This window comes from Amphibalanus amphitrite, unplaced genomic scaffold, assembly GCF_019059575.1.
Source record: "Amphibalanus amphitrite isolate SeventyFive unplaced genomic scaffold, NRLGWU_Aamphi_draft 000251F_arrow, whole genome shotgun sequence".
NCBI classification, from domain to species: domain Eukaryota; kingdom Metazoa; phylum Arthropoda; class Thecostraca; order Balanomorpha; family Balanidae; genus Amphibalanus; species Amphibalanus amphitrite.
Genome location: NW_024881746.1, coordinates 621,827 through 637,740, shown reverse-complemented (window position 1 = coordinate 637,740; position 15,914 = coordinate 621,827). Strand labels below are relative to the sequence as shown.

Genomic DNA, 15,914 nt, shown 5'->3' with positions numbered 1-15,914 from the left:
CAGCGACAGTGATCTGCGGAAGCGAGACTGTTCCCGTGGGACGATTGCCCTGTCGGGACGGTCCAGCCGTCTCCCAAACTGTCACCCGAAAAGGATTATGTGTCCTGGAATGGATCCGACATCAACTACAGGTTGGCTGGTGGGGTGACCTCCAGTTCAGAGAGGGAAGCATGAAGACTAGGGGCGATGCGGATTGGTTTTTCCTGAGGATACCGAGGACGGAAGGAATCTAGCACCCTTGACCCTTCCTTATACTGAATGTGTCTCAGGCTGTTAAATCTCCTAAGCGTTTTTTCTCGACATCGTCAAGGTGTCATTAACAAAAATATGAAATCCGGGAGGATAAATCAAATATAGAAATTGTGGCCAACAGAACATTATCAGTTGCGTTCAACATACTCATAAGCATGTTCACGCACCCAGCTTACATATGAGCCATGTAATAATTATTTTTGATAGACATGCTTAACCCTCGCCCTGGCAGGGGGGGGGGTCGATGCGACCCCCCCCCTAAGGTTTTTCGAAGATAGCGTAAAAACGGCGGCGCGCAGCGCCGCCAAATTTGGCACAGCCTATGGGGCAACCTTTTTACATATGACCTGAAAATTTCAGGTCCGGGTGACCTTGGGTCAGGTCACCAGGTCAGAAAAACCGGTACAAGGTCATGGTCAAATTTCAACTTTCTTTTTGCACCTGTACAACTCACAGTTCTCGACTGATTTCCTTCAAACTTTCAGGATGTGCTAAGTTCACCGAGTTGTATAACATATAGTTCGGGTTTTCTGAGGTCACTGACCTGAGGTCAGTTAGAGGTCATTGCGTCGTAATGTTAAGCCTATGGGAAAATACTAAATTCGGAAAATACTGGAGATATCCGCTTCGTTCTATCACTTTTGTGCTTTGAAACCACAGTACTTAACAGCAGGTCACTTGGTGCTTCTTTGTTTGGTGTACTTATCTATGGGTCAGGTCAAATGAGGTCAACTGAGGTCAAATCACATATTTTCCAATAACTTGGCACATAATGACGCTAGAGCTTAAAAAATGGTGTCATTGTGTTCCTGGTGATCAGCCGAATCGAATGATATGCGATATGATGCAATTTGGTTAATTTGAACTTAATTAGTTAATTAAAGTTTACTTAAAAATTAAGAAAAACTTTAAGTACACTTAAGCAAGCTAAAAAGTACATCATTCGACGCGCCTTGACGTGCTGAGTTCACCGGTGCTTTTCTTTTTGCTCTATCTTAATTAGATCAAAAGTTATAAGCGAAAAACTGTTGACCTGTTTTTAGCGAAATTTTTACATTTATACCCCCCAAAACCCCCCTAAATATTGACCTAGAACAACCAAATTTGCACAGGGGCGAGAACTCCATGGGGCCCACCTACCTACCAAATTTGGTGTTTCTAGGTGCCATAGGAGCCAATCGCGAGGGGGGGGGGGTCGCATCGACCCCCCCCCCCCTGCCAGGCCGTGTTATGAAAAAGGCCCTGCCAGGGCGAGGGTTAAGTTATGAAATCATCTGAAGTGTTTGTAAAGTTCCACGATACGGATCTAATATCCTGCTATGCATTATGACCATTTCTGGTTAGGTCATGTCTTTGAACATAGGCCAAATTTTTCAAATGACCTTTAAAGATCAACTTTTGATTCATTCGAAGCGTTTTGATAAGAGGAACACGAGGCTGGTAAAATTAATTTCATGCAAGTTTTAAGCTAAAAACTTTTAAGTGCTTGTGGAAAAGCAATTGGTTTTCTCATAATACCAATGGTGGCAGTTGTTGTTATTTACATGCTAAGCCGTTGACCTTAATTAAATCTGGCAATATTATTCAGACATAGCGGTAAACGAGCTGATTGTTGTGTTAGGTTAGGCTCTTTCGGTCGATTTCAGAGTGGGAAGGATGATAGGAATTAGGGGGAGACAGGGGGCCTGGGCGGGAGTCCTGGACCTCATGCTCCGCTGGGGCCGAGCCCATCACGTGGGTTGGATTGCCCTGACACATGGATAGCCCTGGGCGGTGTTTCACGGCCCCGCGCTGCAGCACGCTGCGCTGCGCTGCTGCATTGTTGCGGCGGTTGATATGAATTCGGCTCCACGCTAGCGTTGCGAGCTTCCGAGTCTGTTGATGTTCCCATGGAAATTGGAAACCTAATGCACCGGTGCGCGCAACGCACCCTGTCTAAGCAAAATTATATCATCGATGACCTCTAGTGACATGACCTCTGGCTACGACCCGATCCAAATTTGATTGAAGAATTTTTATTCTTCTTTTTGCTTCCTTTGACGCTACTTCGAATACCAATTAGATGCCCAAAGCTGAGTAGTGAGTTATAAGAATGATGCTCAATCCCCATTTCCCCTAAAACAGGGCGTGAGAGTCTAGGCATTCCTGTGGGGCTAACAATGACTATCTCATAATCATTGTGGTCATGAACATCTACTGCCATTCTTTAACCCTATTAGTGGCAGGGGGGGGGGGTTGTTTTTATCCACCCCTCAGGTTTTTCGGGAATATCTCCGAAACCGCTGAAGCTACGATGCTGAAATTTTCTGACTTTTCCTAAAACTAAATTGGGCACATTCCCTGAAAATTTCAAGTTCATAACTTTACCAGGGGCGGCTCCAGAACACTGGGAATTGGGGGTCCTATTCGTGAAGCGATTCATTTGGGCGAAGATCACGATGCTGCACGAGTTTTACGAACAGTGAATGAAAGGTATCATGTGATAACATATACAAAGTTATTGTGCATCCTCTTTTGACACGTTTTTGCTATAATAGGCGGATCCAGGCGTCCAAAAAGGGGGGTTATTTTTTACCTCCCAACATAGGTGCCCTGACACCGCCTATGCATGACCAATACAATTTTAGTCGTTCTCTCATAAGAAAATTGTAACATAACAAGACCATTGCCACCCTTTTGTACCAACAAAAACCTTATTTACTATACTTTTTGTGTACCCCCAATCTCAATGATCTGTATCCGCCTATGATTTTTGAAAATGCATATTTTTAGGATCCATGTGAATTCCTGGTTCATTCTCTATCGATCGGCAAAAGTTGCGTTAAGATTGGTTCAGAAACCTGGCCGTGATAAACAGTCTAAAATGTATCTGCAATTTGCCCGTTTTTACCCCCCTCTACCCCCTATTGACATTTTTAATTTTATTTTTTTTTAGAGATGTAGATCTCGTTGAGCCAAATCGAATGCCGCTTGAATTTTGAAAATCGGCCGGTTAGATCTCGAGATATCAAGGGGGGTCGTAAACAGCCCCCCCCCCCTGCCACTAATATGGGGTAGCCAGGAGCCTGCCACTAATAGGGTTAACACCGGTTTGGCTGCGCTGAGCGGTGGCCGTCCCGTTTGTTGGATTCTACAGCTGGCTGGCGGAAAGCGTTACCGGCCGCCCGTCCACCGCCCGCGGGCCGGACCGAGCGGTCCCGCTGACCCTACCTGACCTGAGCGCGGCGCGATATGGGGCAGGCAGACGGGGGTTTGGCTCAGCGAAGGCAGCGCCCACTGGTGCTGGGGACTTTTTTAATAGACCTACTGTACGGCGGTCGTGGCTTCGCTCAGCGCTATGGTGGGTGCACCGGTATTTTGAGCACGGCTCGCGCGGCCGCTCCGCGCGGCCACCGGTGTGGGTGCCCGCGTATGTGAAACGAGTGTGCTGTCACGTGATAGGCCGAGCCGAGGTCGGGGTCTTCCGCCGGACGGTGCGTCAGTTAGCATCCAGTACTGACTCAGACAGCACCTCCCGCCGATCCCCGACCGCTACCCACCTGATAGGTTACGGCTGAATTGGTATTTTGTACCATGAAGGCTGCTATCCTCTGCCTTTAAAAACCTGGGATATCGCTCCGGGTTTTTAAGCATCTGTTGTTATTTTACCGTTCATTTTATTATTGCTCGTTCGTTTTGCCCGCATGTTTCTTTGCCCGCACGTTTGAATGCCCGAGGTCAAAGACAATACAGACCTATTTTGTATACATTCTTTCAGTTAAGGGGTATATCGAGAACTGCACAGCCACACAGGTATCTTGTACCTTCTTTGCTGACGTTAACATACAGTCCACGTTCTCTCGCACGCAGCGAGCCGCCGGCAACAAGGTGTAAAACCGATTTACAAGAGGGTTCTGAAATTTTCGCGGCGATCGGCGCATTAATTTGGGAGATAGTGCGAAACGACTGGAACGGGGGGGGGGACATAAAATACCCCCACCAGGGCGCGGGTTAAAAAGTTTCCACTGGGTACCCTAAAGTAAAGGTAGCCTCAGGATTGTGGATACGCCGCTGGATGTTCTCTACGATATTAAACAAAGAGCAGTGTAAACACGGGCGACAAAATATGAAAAGGAATTAGGATTGATTGACTTTCACATCGGGTTTGACAGATTGGATAATATTTATTTGAAGCGCATTATCCTTCGCCCCAGTGGGGGGGGGGGGGGCATATGTTACCACCCTGTCGCGTTTTTTGCGTGTGAATAAAAAACCGCGGCGCTTGGGGTAGCTTTTAGTACATCAATTTTGAACAATGTGTAAAATTTTTGACCCCAGGTCATGTCAGGTCAGGTCACCAGGTCAAGTTCTTAAAAAAGTTTGCAGTCATGTCCAGCCTGCAGTGTTTGTCAGAAAGGTTTTAAACTTGGTGGATTGCATGCTGTTATGGGCGCCTACAATTTGTATATCTCGGATTTTTTATATCCGTGACCTAAGGTCAGGTCAGTGGCGTGACCTTTCCATTACAAGTCAATGGAAAAAATGGAAAATGCCTCTAGATCCGTGTGTACGTATAGGAACAGTCCAAGTATTTCAGAATCACAATGATATAGACCACTCGTGTCTCGTGATGACCAAGGTGTCATTTTTGCTGATAGCCTCTAGAAAGGTCATCCGAGGTCATTTGAGGCCACAAACAGTTTTTTTTTTGCCAATAACTCGCGATTGGAACGAGATAGAACGCTGGGGATGGTCTCATTGTGTTCGTCTTGTTGAGACGCATCGACTGATATGCAACATGACCTTTTCCGGTCAGGTCATGACCTTGACCTGGGGTCAAGTTTTCAAGTTGACCTTTCTAGGTCAAATTATAGTTCATTCGACGCGTCTCGGCGAGGGGAACACGATTCTGGCAATCGAAATGTCATGGCTTTTTGAAGTCGAAAGTTATTGTCGAAAAACACTTTTCGTAAAAACAGCTATTTTTGGAGATTTTGCCCTCTGGAGGCTAAACCGTTGACCTGAGGTCAATTTTGATAATAACCTTATCAAAAGAAGAGTTTAAAAGCTATCGATTGCTTTTTCATGCGTTTTTGTAGCTACCATAGTTCCTGAGATAGCGGCATGTTTTCTGAAAAATATAATGACAATTGGCAAATTTTGACCTTTGATGACCTCTGGTGACCCCAATACTGCTCTAAGGTGAAAAATAACCGAAATACTTTCAAACGTACGCATTGAGAGCTATCGACTGCTTTTTATCGCGTCTTTCTAGCCCTCTTAGTTTTTGAGTTAGAGGTGGGTGGTAACATATGCCCCCCCCCCCCCCACTAGGGCGAAGTTGGCTGAGACCGCCACTGGGGCGCGGGTTATAGGTATTCACTCCAACAGGATGGGCAAAATCTCGTCACTGCAGGGGCAACTGGCAGCCACTGCGGGACATTTGCCCCCTCCCCCAGTAGCGCGAAACACCTTCAATTAAGGTGGGGGTGGGGGTGGGGGGCATTGCCGACTTTTGGTCCCATTCTTTCCATGCAACGTCCATAGGGCTTATGTTAAAATGCCGAAATCAAGTTGGCACGGTTCCCCGGTGCCCCCTCCCCTTCCCGTTCCGCCACCCATGCCCTCTCCCCCGTTAAAGGGACCCTCCCACCTTAAGGCTGCCCCACACTAGAACTCGCATGCGGGTTGCGAGTTTGCGGGTTTTGAGTTTGCGGGCATAATACTAATTCATAGAGTGATTGGACCGGTCCCTTAACCCGCGCACCGACGGGGGGGGCGGATATCCGCCCCCCCCCTGAGGTTTTTCGCAAATAGCGGGAAAACCGCGGCGCGTAGCGCCGCGAAATTTGGTATGACTATAACCTCATCAATTTTACACATGGTGTGCAAGTTTGAACCTCCTACCTTTTAACCCGCGCCGTGCTGGGGGGGGCGTTTTTACGCCCCCCCCTCAGGTTTTTCGCGAATATCTCAAAAACGGCGGCGCGCAGCGCCGCCGTTTTTGGTACACGTGTTCCTACATCATTTCCGCACATGTTGTGAAAATTTCAGACCTAGGCCGTTCAAGGTCAGGTCACCAGGTCACGTCAAGTGACCTTACCTCAGAAAAAGTTCAAAGGCTCGCTATAGCTACACCGACTGAACGATCACTTTGAAACTTTCAGCGATTGATATGAGTAACAGTATGTATAAAATGTATATCTCGGATTTTTGATATATGTGACCTAAGGTCAGGTCAATTTTGCGACCTCTCCATTATAAGTCAATGGGAGAAAATTGAAATGCGCCTCTTTTGGACGAATATCGTTCAAAACGCTCTCAAACATCGGTTCATAGGTAAACATGACACACTGAATAGGAAAAATGCACCTGTGACCCCTCTGTGTGCCCCTGAGGTCATCTCAGGTCATGAACGGTCGCCAGCAGTTTTTTGGCTATAACTTTTGATAGAGACGTGCTAGAGCGGTGAAAACACGTCAGATGTGTTCAGCTCGACGATACGGATCGACTGATATGCAACATGACCCTTTTCGGTCAGGTCATGACCTTGACCTGAGGTCAAATTTTCAAAATGACCTTTCAAGGTCAACAAATAGTTCATTCGACGCGTCTCGACGAGAGGAACACGATGCTGGCAAAAGTAATGTCATGGCGCTTATGAGTCAAAAGTTATTGACGAAAAAACGTTTTTCGTAAAAACGGCTATTTTTGGAGTTTTTGCCCTCTAGAGGCTAAACCGTTGACCTGAGGTCAAATCTGAGAACATTACTCAGAAAGGTCTGTAAAAGGGCTATCGAATGCGCTTTTCCGCGGCGCTGTAGCTCTATCGGTTCCCGAGATAGCCGTTGGCAGTTTCCAAAATGTTGAAATAGTCAACATTTTACCTTTGGTGACCTCTGGTGACCTGACCTTTGACCTGACCCAAAAAATGACCGATGTGTTTTCGTCCTTATTTTTGACGCTCTTTCGATTGCCGCTTACCGCGTGTCGCTACGTGGCCCAGGAGCCGAGTTAGACGGGGGGGCGTGAAAACGCCCCCCCCCCCAGCACTCGGCGGAAAGTTCAGGCCACCAGCACGGCGCGGGTTAAGGTCAGGTCACCAGGTCACTTTGAATGACCCAAACTCAAGTCACTTTTTTGCAACTTTGTCACCGTGCCAGAGCTACAGTAGATGTCGGAGGCCTTTGAAAGTCGCAGGATATTATTAGGTCATTAGTAGCTACAATTTTTATATCTCGGAATTTTGATATCGGTGACCTAAGGTCAGGTCAATTTCGCGACCTCCCCATTATAAGTCAATGGGGGAAAAATCAACTCCCTGTTTTTACCACTAAAACGGGTCGGAATGGCCCCATATACCATACATGACTTCATATACGATCAACCTTCACTACCTTGAGGTCTGTTTTGCTGTTGGGCAGCTGCGAGGTCATGTGACGTCATCAAAGGTCACCAAAGGGTTTTGGCCAATAACTCCGTACAGGAACAAGATACAGACGCGTGGATGGTCTCATTGTGTTCAGCTCGTCAAGACGCATCGAATGATATACATGATGACCTCGAGGTCACGTGACCTGAGGTCAACCTTTGACCTTGACCTTTCGAGGTCAACATATATATCATTCGATGCGGATTGACGAGAGGATCACGATGATGCCCTTAGTTTGTTCCTATCTTGACTAATTCGAAAGTTATTCGAGAAAAACTCTCTCCATATCTAGCGCCGCCATTTTGACTTTTTTCGACCCCTGTGACGTCATCTTTGACCTGACCTGAAAATGACCTTAGTAAAAATTGTAGATCTTGGCCATGCGTATCCGATGCCGTTTACCGCTTGTCGCTATCTTGCTTCGTTCTCGAGATCTCAGGGGGGGCGGTCATCCGCCCCCCCCCCGTCGGTGCGAAGTTGGCGCAGACCCCCGTCGGTGCGCGGGTTATGGTAACTTCATGAATGCAGTAAAGGCGGTACACTTTCAGAAACTTACATATAGTCGCAATACCAGCGCAACGAACCATAATTCGTCTCCAAAGAAAAACCCGCAAGCCTCGCAGAACTCGCAGACCTCGCAGCGAGGAAAATCGAAAGTTGACTCAAAATCAACTTTTGGAATGCGATGCAAGGTCGCTCGCAAGCTAAAAACATGCACACTCGCTTGTTAGATGGTAGTGTGGGTCACTCAGCTTAGATTGTATCATTTGATTTTGAAGAAACCCAAAACCCAAAAACTCGCAACCCGCATGCGAGGTTCAGTGTGGGGCGGCCTTTAACATTAGATTTGAGCTGAGATAGCCAAAATGGGGTCCCTGGCTCACAATTACCGGTTTCGGCACTCACAACATCGAGAAATGCCTTAACCCTCGCCGGACCTATTGGTTTTCTACATACGCGCCGGCCGAGGGGGGGGGGCGGGTACGACCCCACCTCGCCGTTTCGCCCCTGGTGGAGCTAGCGCGTCGCGGAAAAAACGAGCGTGTGCGCCGTTACGAGACGCAGAGATTGGTACCCGATTATAAGGTCCTAGGTCAACCGGTAACCTCTGAGGTCAGGTCAAGTGCCCCAGGGTACGGTTCAGTTTTTGGTGAATAACTTCGCAAAAAATGGCCGCAGAGCCGCGATTTTGGCAGCATCGTGTTCGCCTTGCTGAGGCGCGTCGAATGATATACTTTTTGTTCGGGTCAGGTCAACTTAGGGTGTTGACCTCAGGTCAAGGTCAGGTCAGCACCCCCAGGTCACGAAGTTGGTCGAAAGAGGTCATGTCGCATATCATTCGATTCGGCAGGTCTTCCTGAGCCCATTGGTGGCTTTCCCGACTCGCTAGCTCAATTAGATCGGGAGTTATTGACGAAAAACTTATATGACCTTGATGACGTCATAAATGACGTCACGGAAGGTCAACATTGCAAAAGTGACGCATCTAACCTTGCAAGGAGTGCATAAAATCACGATTCTGTGTGCTTGAGATAGTTGGAGATCGTTCCCGGCGCCAGAATAGCAGTTTTCATTTTTCCCCATTGACTTACGTGTATAATGGTGAGGTCACGAAAATGACCTGACCTCATATGACCTTTAGGAAAAATCCGAGATATACAAGTTGTGAGACTCATAATGGATACTAGATCCTGCAAGTTTCATTTCCCTGTGACATCTCCTCTGGCAGTGAGGGCGTTGCGAAGTTGCGACATCTGAAGACCGTGAAGAGGTTCACTTATGACGTCATAGGTCAGTGACCTGACCTGACCCAACAATGCGGTTGATGTCAAAAGATGAAGCTTGGATCAAAGGTCAGGTATGCCAAGTTTCAGCTCTCTATCGCCAGCGTGTTCGGAGCTATCGCGAAAAAACCCTATGGGGGGGGGGGGGCGGCACCCGCCCCCCCTCGGCCGGCGAGGGTTAAATCGGAAATATTGAATTTCAAAATTGCAGCATTTTGATTCAGAGGGGCTAATGCATAGGAATACCCCACTGAATGTGTGACGTCAGCGCAGATATCTAACGATTTTAAATGTTTGACTAAAACGTTTTGTAGCACGCGGTGGTATATGCTGCTTGGCGCGCAACAATTGCCGCACTTTCAGCTGCCAAACTATTGCTTCCAAATAAAGTCGCTAGGAACAGCGGAGATCCCAAAAAGTAAACAAAAGTAGGAGTCTAATATCTTGAAAACCGGTGAATATTTTTCTGTGAAATTTGGTAGATATTCATTTTCGCTCTTACTGAACCGAGCGACATCACTTTCATGCCAATTCATAAACTTTTTTGAAGGTGGGAGCCGGGGCCCGGGAGGGTCCCTTTAACCTTCGCCCGCACATGGGGGTGCCACCCCCCCCCCCAGGTAGTTTTTCTGCTCTGCACTCGACACTTTTAGAGCTAGAAGGCTGATTTTTCGCATAGCTGCTCCTCTATCCTTTCTTGATGTTCACTGAAAATTTCAGGTTTCTGTGATTTTCGGTTTCGGAGATATGACCTTGTTTTTCAGGTCATGTCATGACCCAAATGGCCAATTCTCAACATCTTGCGTTTGCTATGGGCCTTGTGAGCTTTTGACACCTTTGATTTCGGCCTTTTTTGCCAGTCTTACCTCCCACCTATCATGGAACATGTTGTTCGACGATGTACAGGTGTCAAGGTCAGGGTCAAGGTCAACCTAGGTCATCTAAGGTAATTGCGTTTTAGGCAAGCTGAATTCACTTTTTGTGAAGTTTTTTGACTGCATTATTGGTAAAAGCTTCTCAGATCATGATTTCATGTAATATGGACATGGGTGTAACTTTGTATACTTTCGAGGTCCCATGTGGGACCCCAATGCGAACATTTGGGACCCCAATTGTCATTTTGGGACCCCAATAATGGAGGCCCCCGAAACGCACCAGCTACTTTGCAAACGGAGGTCCGATGTTCATATAAAAGGTTCTCTGTTTAAATAGGAGGCCCCTTGGACAAATCGGAGGCCCTGTTGGACAAATAGGAGGCCCCCTGAACAAGTAGGAGGCCCCCTGAACAAGTAGGAGGCCCCCTGAACAAGTAGGAGGCCCCCCGGAAAACAGGAGGCCCCCTGGAGAAATAGGAGGCTCTCTGGACAAACAGGAGGCCTCCTGGACAAATAGGAGACCCTAGACAAATAAGAGACCCCTAGACAAATAGTAGGCCCCATGGACAAATAGGAGGCCCTCTGTACAAAAAAGAAGCCCCCTGAACAAATAGGAGGTCCCATGGACCAGTAGGAGGCCCTCTGTACAAATAGGAGGCCCCCAACCCTGCAAAAATAGGAGGCCCCCTGGACAAATGGGAGGTCCTAGACCTAGACAAACAGGAGGCCCCTTTCACAAAAGGAGGCGCCCTGGACAAATAGGAGGCCCCATGGACAAGTAGGAGGCCCTCTGTACAAATAGGAGGCCCCCTGCAAAAATAGGAGGCCCCCTGGACAAATAGAAAGTCCTAGACCTAGACAAACAGGAGGCCCCTGTCACAAAAGGAGGCCCCCTGGACAAATAGGAGGCCCCTTTCACAAAAGGAGGCCCCCTGGACAATTAGGACGCCCCCTGAACAAGAAGGAGACCCCCTGGATAAAGAGGAGGCCCCCTAAAAATAGGAGCCCTCTGGATAAATAGGAGGTCGCTTGGAAAATAAGAGGCTTCTTTAACCAATAGGAGGACCCCTGGACAAATAGGAGGCCCCCTGAACACGTAGGAGGCACGCTGGACAAATAGGAGGCCTCTTGGGCAAAGAGGCCCCCCTAGAAAAATAACAGGTCCCTTGGACAAATAGGAGGCCCCCTGGACAAATAGGGGACCTCTTGAACAAATAGGAGGCTCCATGGAATTGGACAAGTAGGAGCTAGAGGCCCTCTGTGCGAATAGGAGGCCCCCTGGACAAATAGAAGGCTCCCTTAACAAAAAGGAGTCCCTTCAAAAAAGGAGGCCCCGGGACAAGTAGGAGACCTTTGGACAAATAGAAGGCCCCTGCACAAATATGAGACCCCTAGTCGAATAAAAGACCCCTGGATAAATAGGAGGCCCCTGGACAAATAGGAGGCCCCTGAACACGTAGGAGGCCCCCTAGATAACGAGGAAGCCCCCTGGAAAATAGAAGCCCCTGGATAAATAGGGGACCTTCTGGAGAAACAGGAGGCCTCCTGGACAAATAGGAGGCCCCATAGACGAATAGGAGGCCGCTTGGACAAATAGGAGGCGCCGTTAACCAATAGGAGGCCCCCTAGACAAACAGGAGGCCCTCTGTAACAGTAGGAGGCTCTCTGTACGTACAAGAGACTGGCGCTCGACCTGTAGAAGCTTAGCTGTATGTACAGTCTGTCTTAAAAGTACCGCGCAAAGTGACGGTGGATCCATCGAGCCTGACTGAGGAAGGGCCTGCTTTAGTATGAAAGTCACCGACCAACATGATCTAGGGAATGGACGAAGATGTCAATTGCTTCGATGACCCAAATTTAGCAGGCCCTTCCTCGGTCAGGCTCGATGGATCCACCGTCACTTTGCGCGGTATTTTTAAGACAGACTGTACACTAGGAGGCTCTCTGTGCAAGTAGTCGAAGTAGGAGGCTCTCTGTACTGTACAGTCTGTCTTAAAAGTACCGCGCAAAGTGACGGTGGATCCATCAAGCCTGACCGAGGAAGGGCCTGCTATAATTTGAAAGTCACCGAACCAATGGAGCTGGGGAATGGACGAGGATGTCCATTGCTTCGGTGACTCAAATTTGGCAGTCCTTCATCGGTCAGGCTTGATGGATCCACCGTCACTTTGCGCGGTACTTTTAAGACAGACTGTACCTACAATTACAAATAAGAGGCCCCCTGGGCAACTTAGATGCAACACAAATCGGAGGTCACCTTTAAAAAGCGAGACTCTGTTGGAATACCTGATTTAATAAATTATTTTCCTGATATTCAAATTGCTTAGGTAATCCTCGTCCGCACATGGGGGGGGGGGCAGTGGTTGCCACACACACACCCGCCCTAGGTAGTTTTTTCTGCTCTGCACTAAACATTTTGATTGCTAGAAGTCGGATGTTTCGTATAGCTGCTGCTCTATCCTTTTTTAGCGTCCACTGAAAATTTCAAGTTTCTGTGGTTTTTGGTTTCGGAGATATGACCTTATTCTTCAGGTAATGTCATAACCCAAATGACAAATACCCAATATCTTGCGTTGGCGTTGGGTCTTGTGAGCTTTTGACACCTTGATTTCGGCCTTTTTTGTCAGTCTTACCTCCCACCTATCATGGAACATGTTGTTCAATGATGTAGAGATGCCAGGGTCAGGATCAAGGTCAACCTAGGTCGTCTAAAAATATTGCGTTTTAGGCAAGCTGAATTTACTTTCGTGAAGTTTCTTTGACTGTATTTTTGGTAAAAGCTTCTTAGTTCATGATCTCATGTAATATGGACACATTCACAATCGGTGCACACATCAGTATACACACAGACACACACAGACATACAAACACATGTCATTGACCTTGAGCTAACTTGACCTGAAATGACCACAGCCAGCAAAAACCTAGTCGGATAGTGTGACAAAGAGGTTCAAGCTGGCTTGGCACCACAATATGGCAGCGTCATCGGTATATGATGAGCAGCGCACGTGATATCCCAACGGGCAACGGTGACCCCAAACAGCAACATTCTTTAGTTTGACCTGACCTGGAAGGTCAATGACTGACCTGATGAGGTAAAATTGGTATCATTGGATTCGTCTCTTCCCAAAGAATCTGTTGCTCTGGACCGCAAGGCTTAAAATCTTGTAAGAAAAAATTGTGTTGATGTCGAATAAGATACCTACACAAGCAGCGGGCCAACCCATCATATACCGATGACGCTGCCGTATTAGTGCCAAGCCAGCTAGAACAGCTCTTTGTCACACTATCCCACTAATTTGCTGGCTATGGTCATTTCACGTCAAGTTAGGTCAAGGTCAATGATATGTGTTTGTATGTCTGTGTATGTCTGTGTATGTACTGATGTGTGCACAGATCGGTTTGTGTGTCCCTATTACACTCGATCATGAACTGAGAAGCTTTTACTAAACATACAGTCAAAGAAACTTCACGAAAAGTAAATTCAGCTTGCCTAAAGCGCAATAATTTTAGATGACCTAGGTTGACCTTGACCCTGACCCTGACATCTGTACATCGCAGAACAACATGTTCAATGATAGGTGGGAGGTAAGACTGGCAAAAAAAAAACGAAATCAGCGTGTCAAAAGCTCACAAGGCCAATAGCCATCGCAAGATATTGGGTATTCGTCATTTAGGACATGACATGAACTGAAGAACAAGATCATATCTCCAAACCGCAAAAGCCACAGAAACTTGAAATTTTCAATGGACGCTGAGAAAAGATAGAAAAGCAGCTATACAAAAAAAAATCAGGTTTCTAGCTTTAAAAATGTTGTAGAGCAGAAAAACTAACTTGGGGGTGGCGACCCTCCCCCCAGGTGCGGGCGAAGGTTAACCCTCACACTTTTTGGGGTCGGCTTACGGCTAGATTCCTTGCGCAATGCTGTGCCGTTAATTTTTTTTTTCTATAATAAAGGCATTGTGTTTTATTGTCAAAAATGAAAAAGCCAGAGATTTTCGTCTATTTCGGATGCCGCGGGGGATATTTACATACAATGTCACCCTGCTGGCCTGGATCCACCAGTAGGGTCAGGTGACCTACCATTTCTTTATCAAAATTAACCCGCGCCGGGCCGGTGCTCTGAGATTCCGCGCCGGGCCGGGGGGGGGGGTGTCTGAACACCCCCCCTTCTAACTCGGCTCCTGGGCCACGTAGCGATACGCGGTTAGCGGCAATCGAAAGAACGTCCAAAATAAGGACGAAAACACTTCGGTCATTTTTTGGGTCAGGTCAAAGGTCAGGTCACCAGAGGTCACCAAAGGTCAAATGTCCACTATTTCAACATTTTGGAAACTGCCAACGGCTATCTCGGGAACCGATAGAGCTACAGCGCCGCGGAAAAGCGCATTCGATAGCCCTTTTACAGACCTTTCTGAGTATTGTTCTCAGATTTGACCTCAGGTCAACGGTTTAGCCTCCAGGGGGCAAAAACTCCAAAAATAGCCGTTTTTACGAAAAACGTTTTTTCGGCAATAACTTTTGACTCAAAAGAGTCATGACATTACTTTTGCCAGCATCGTGTTCCTCTCGTCGAGACGCGTCGAATGAACTATAATTTGACCTTGAAAGGTCAACTTGAAAATTTGACCTCAGGTCAAGGTCATGACCTGACCGGAAAAGGTCATGTTGCATATCAGTCGATCCGCAACGTCGAGCCGAACACATCTAAGGCGTTTTCAGCGCTCTAGCACGTCTCTATCAGAAGTTATTAGCGAAAAACTGTTAGATTCTGTTCGTGACCTGAGATGACCTCGGGGACAAAACGAGGGGTCACAGTTGCCATTTTCCGGTTCAGTGTGTCCATTTTACCTACATCTCGATGTTTGAGAGTGTCTAGAATAACGTTCGTGCAAAACAGACGCTTTTCAATTTTCTCCCATTGACTTATAATGGAGAGGTCGCAAAATTGACCTGACCTTAGGTCACCGATATCAAAATTCCGAGATATACATTTTATAGATATTGTTGCTCTAATCAATCGCTGAAAGTTTCAAGGCAATCGATCAATCGGTGTAGCTATGACGAGCATTCTTATTTTTTCTGAGGTGAGGTCACTTGGCGTGACCTGGTGACCTGACCTAAGGTGACCTGGGTCTGAAATTTTCACAACATGTGCGGAAAAGATGTACGAACAGGTGTGCTAAAAACGGCGGCGCTCCGCGCCGCCGTTTTTGAGATATCTGCGAAAAACCGCAGGGGGGGTGTTCAAACACCCCACCCCCGGCCCGGCGCGGGTTAAAAAAAAAATCATGGCATCAGAGCTGTGACGAAAAATAAGTGGCCTAAATCCGATGAGAAAACTGGATTTGAGGGTACCCCAGGTTTGGCTTCTGAGCCTCTGGTCCCCCAATGAAAATTTCTTAGAGGAGGCCCTGGCGTGGTTCGTAAATTACCGCTTCCGCAATTGGAGGCCCCTAATTGCTTGGAGGCCCCCACTAAATGGAGGCCCCCTTGGACGTTTGGGACCCCAATGGTGATGTCAAAGTTTCACCCATGAATATGGACAGTGGACACATAAACAATCGTTCCACACATCAGTATACACACAG

The 15,914-nt window shown here is 47.4% G+C and overlaps 1 protein-coding gene across 1 annotated transcript in view; it reads right to left on the bottom strand.

Moving 5' to 3' along the window:
* LOC122386436 overlaps positions 1–15,914 on the bottom strand; it is an 87,064-nt gene that overhangs the window by 14,919 nt on the left and 56,231 nt on the right. The window lies entirely within an intron of this gene.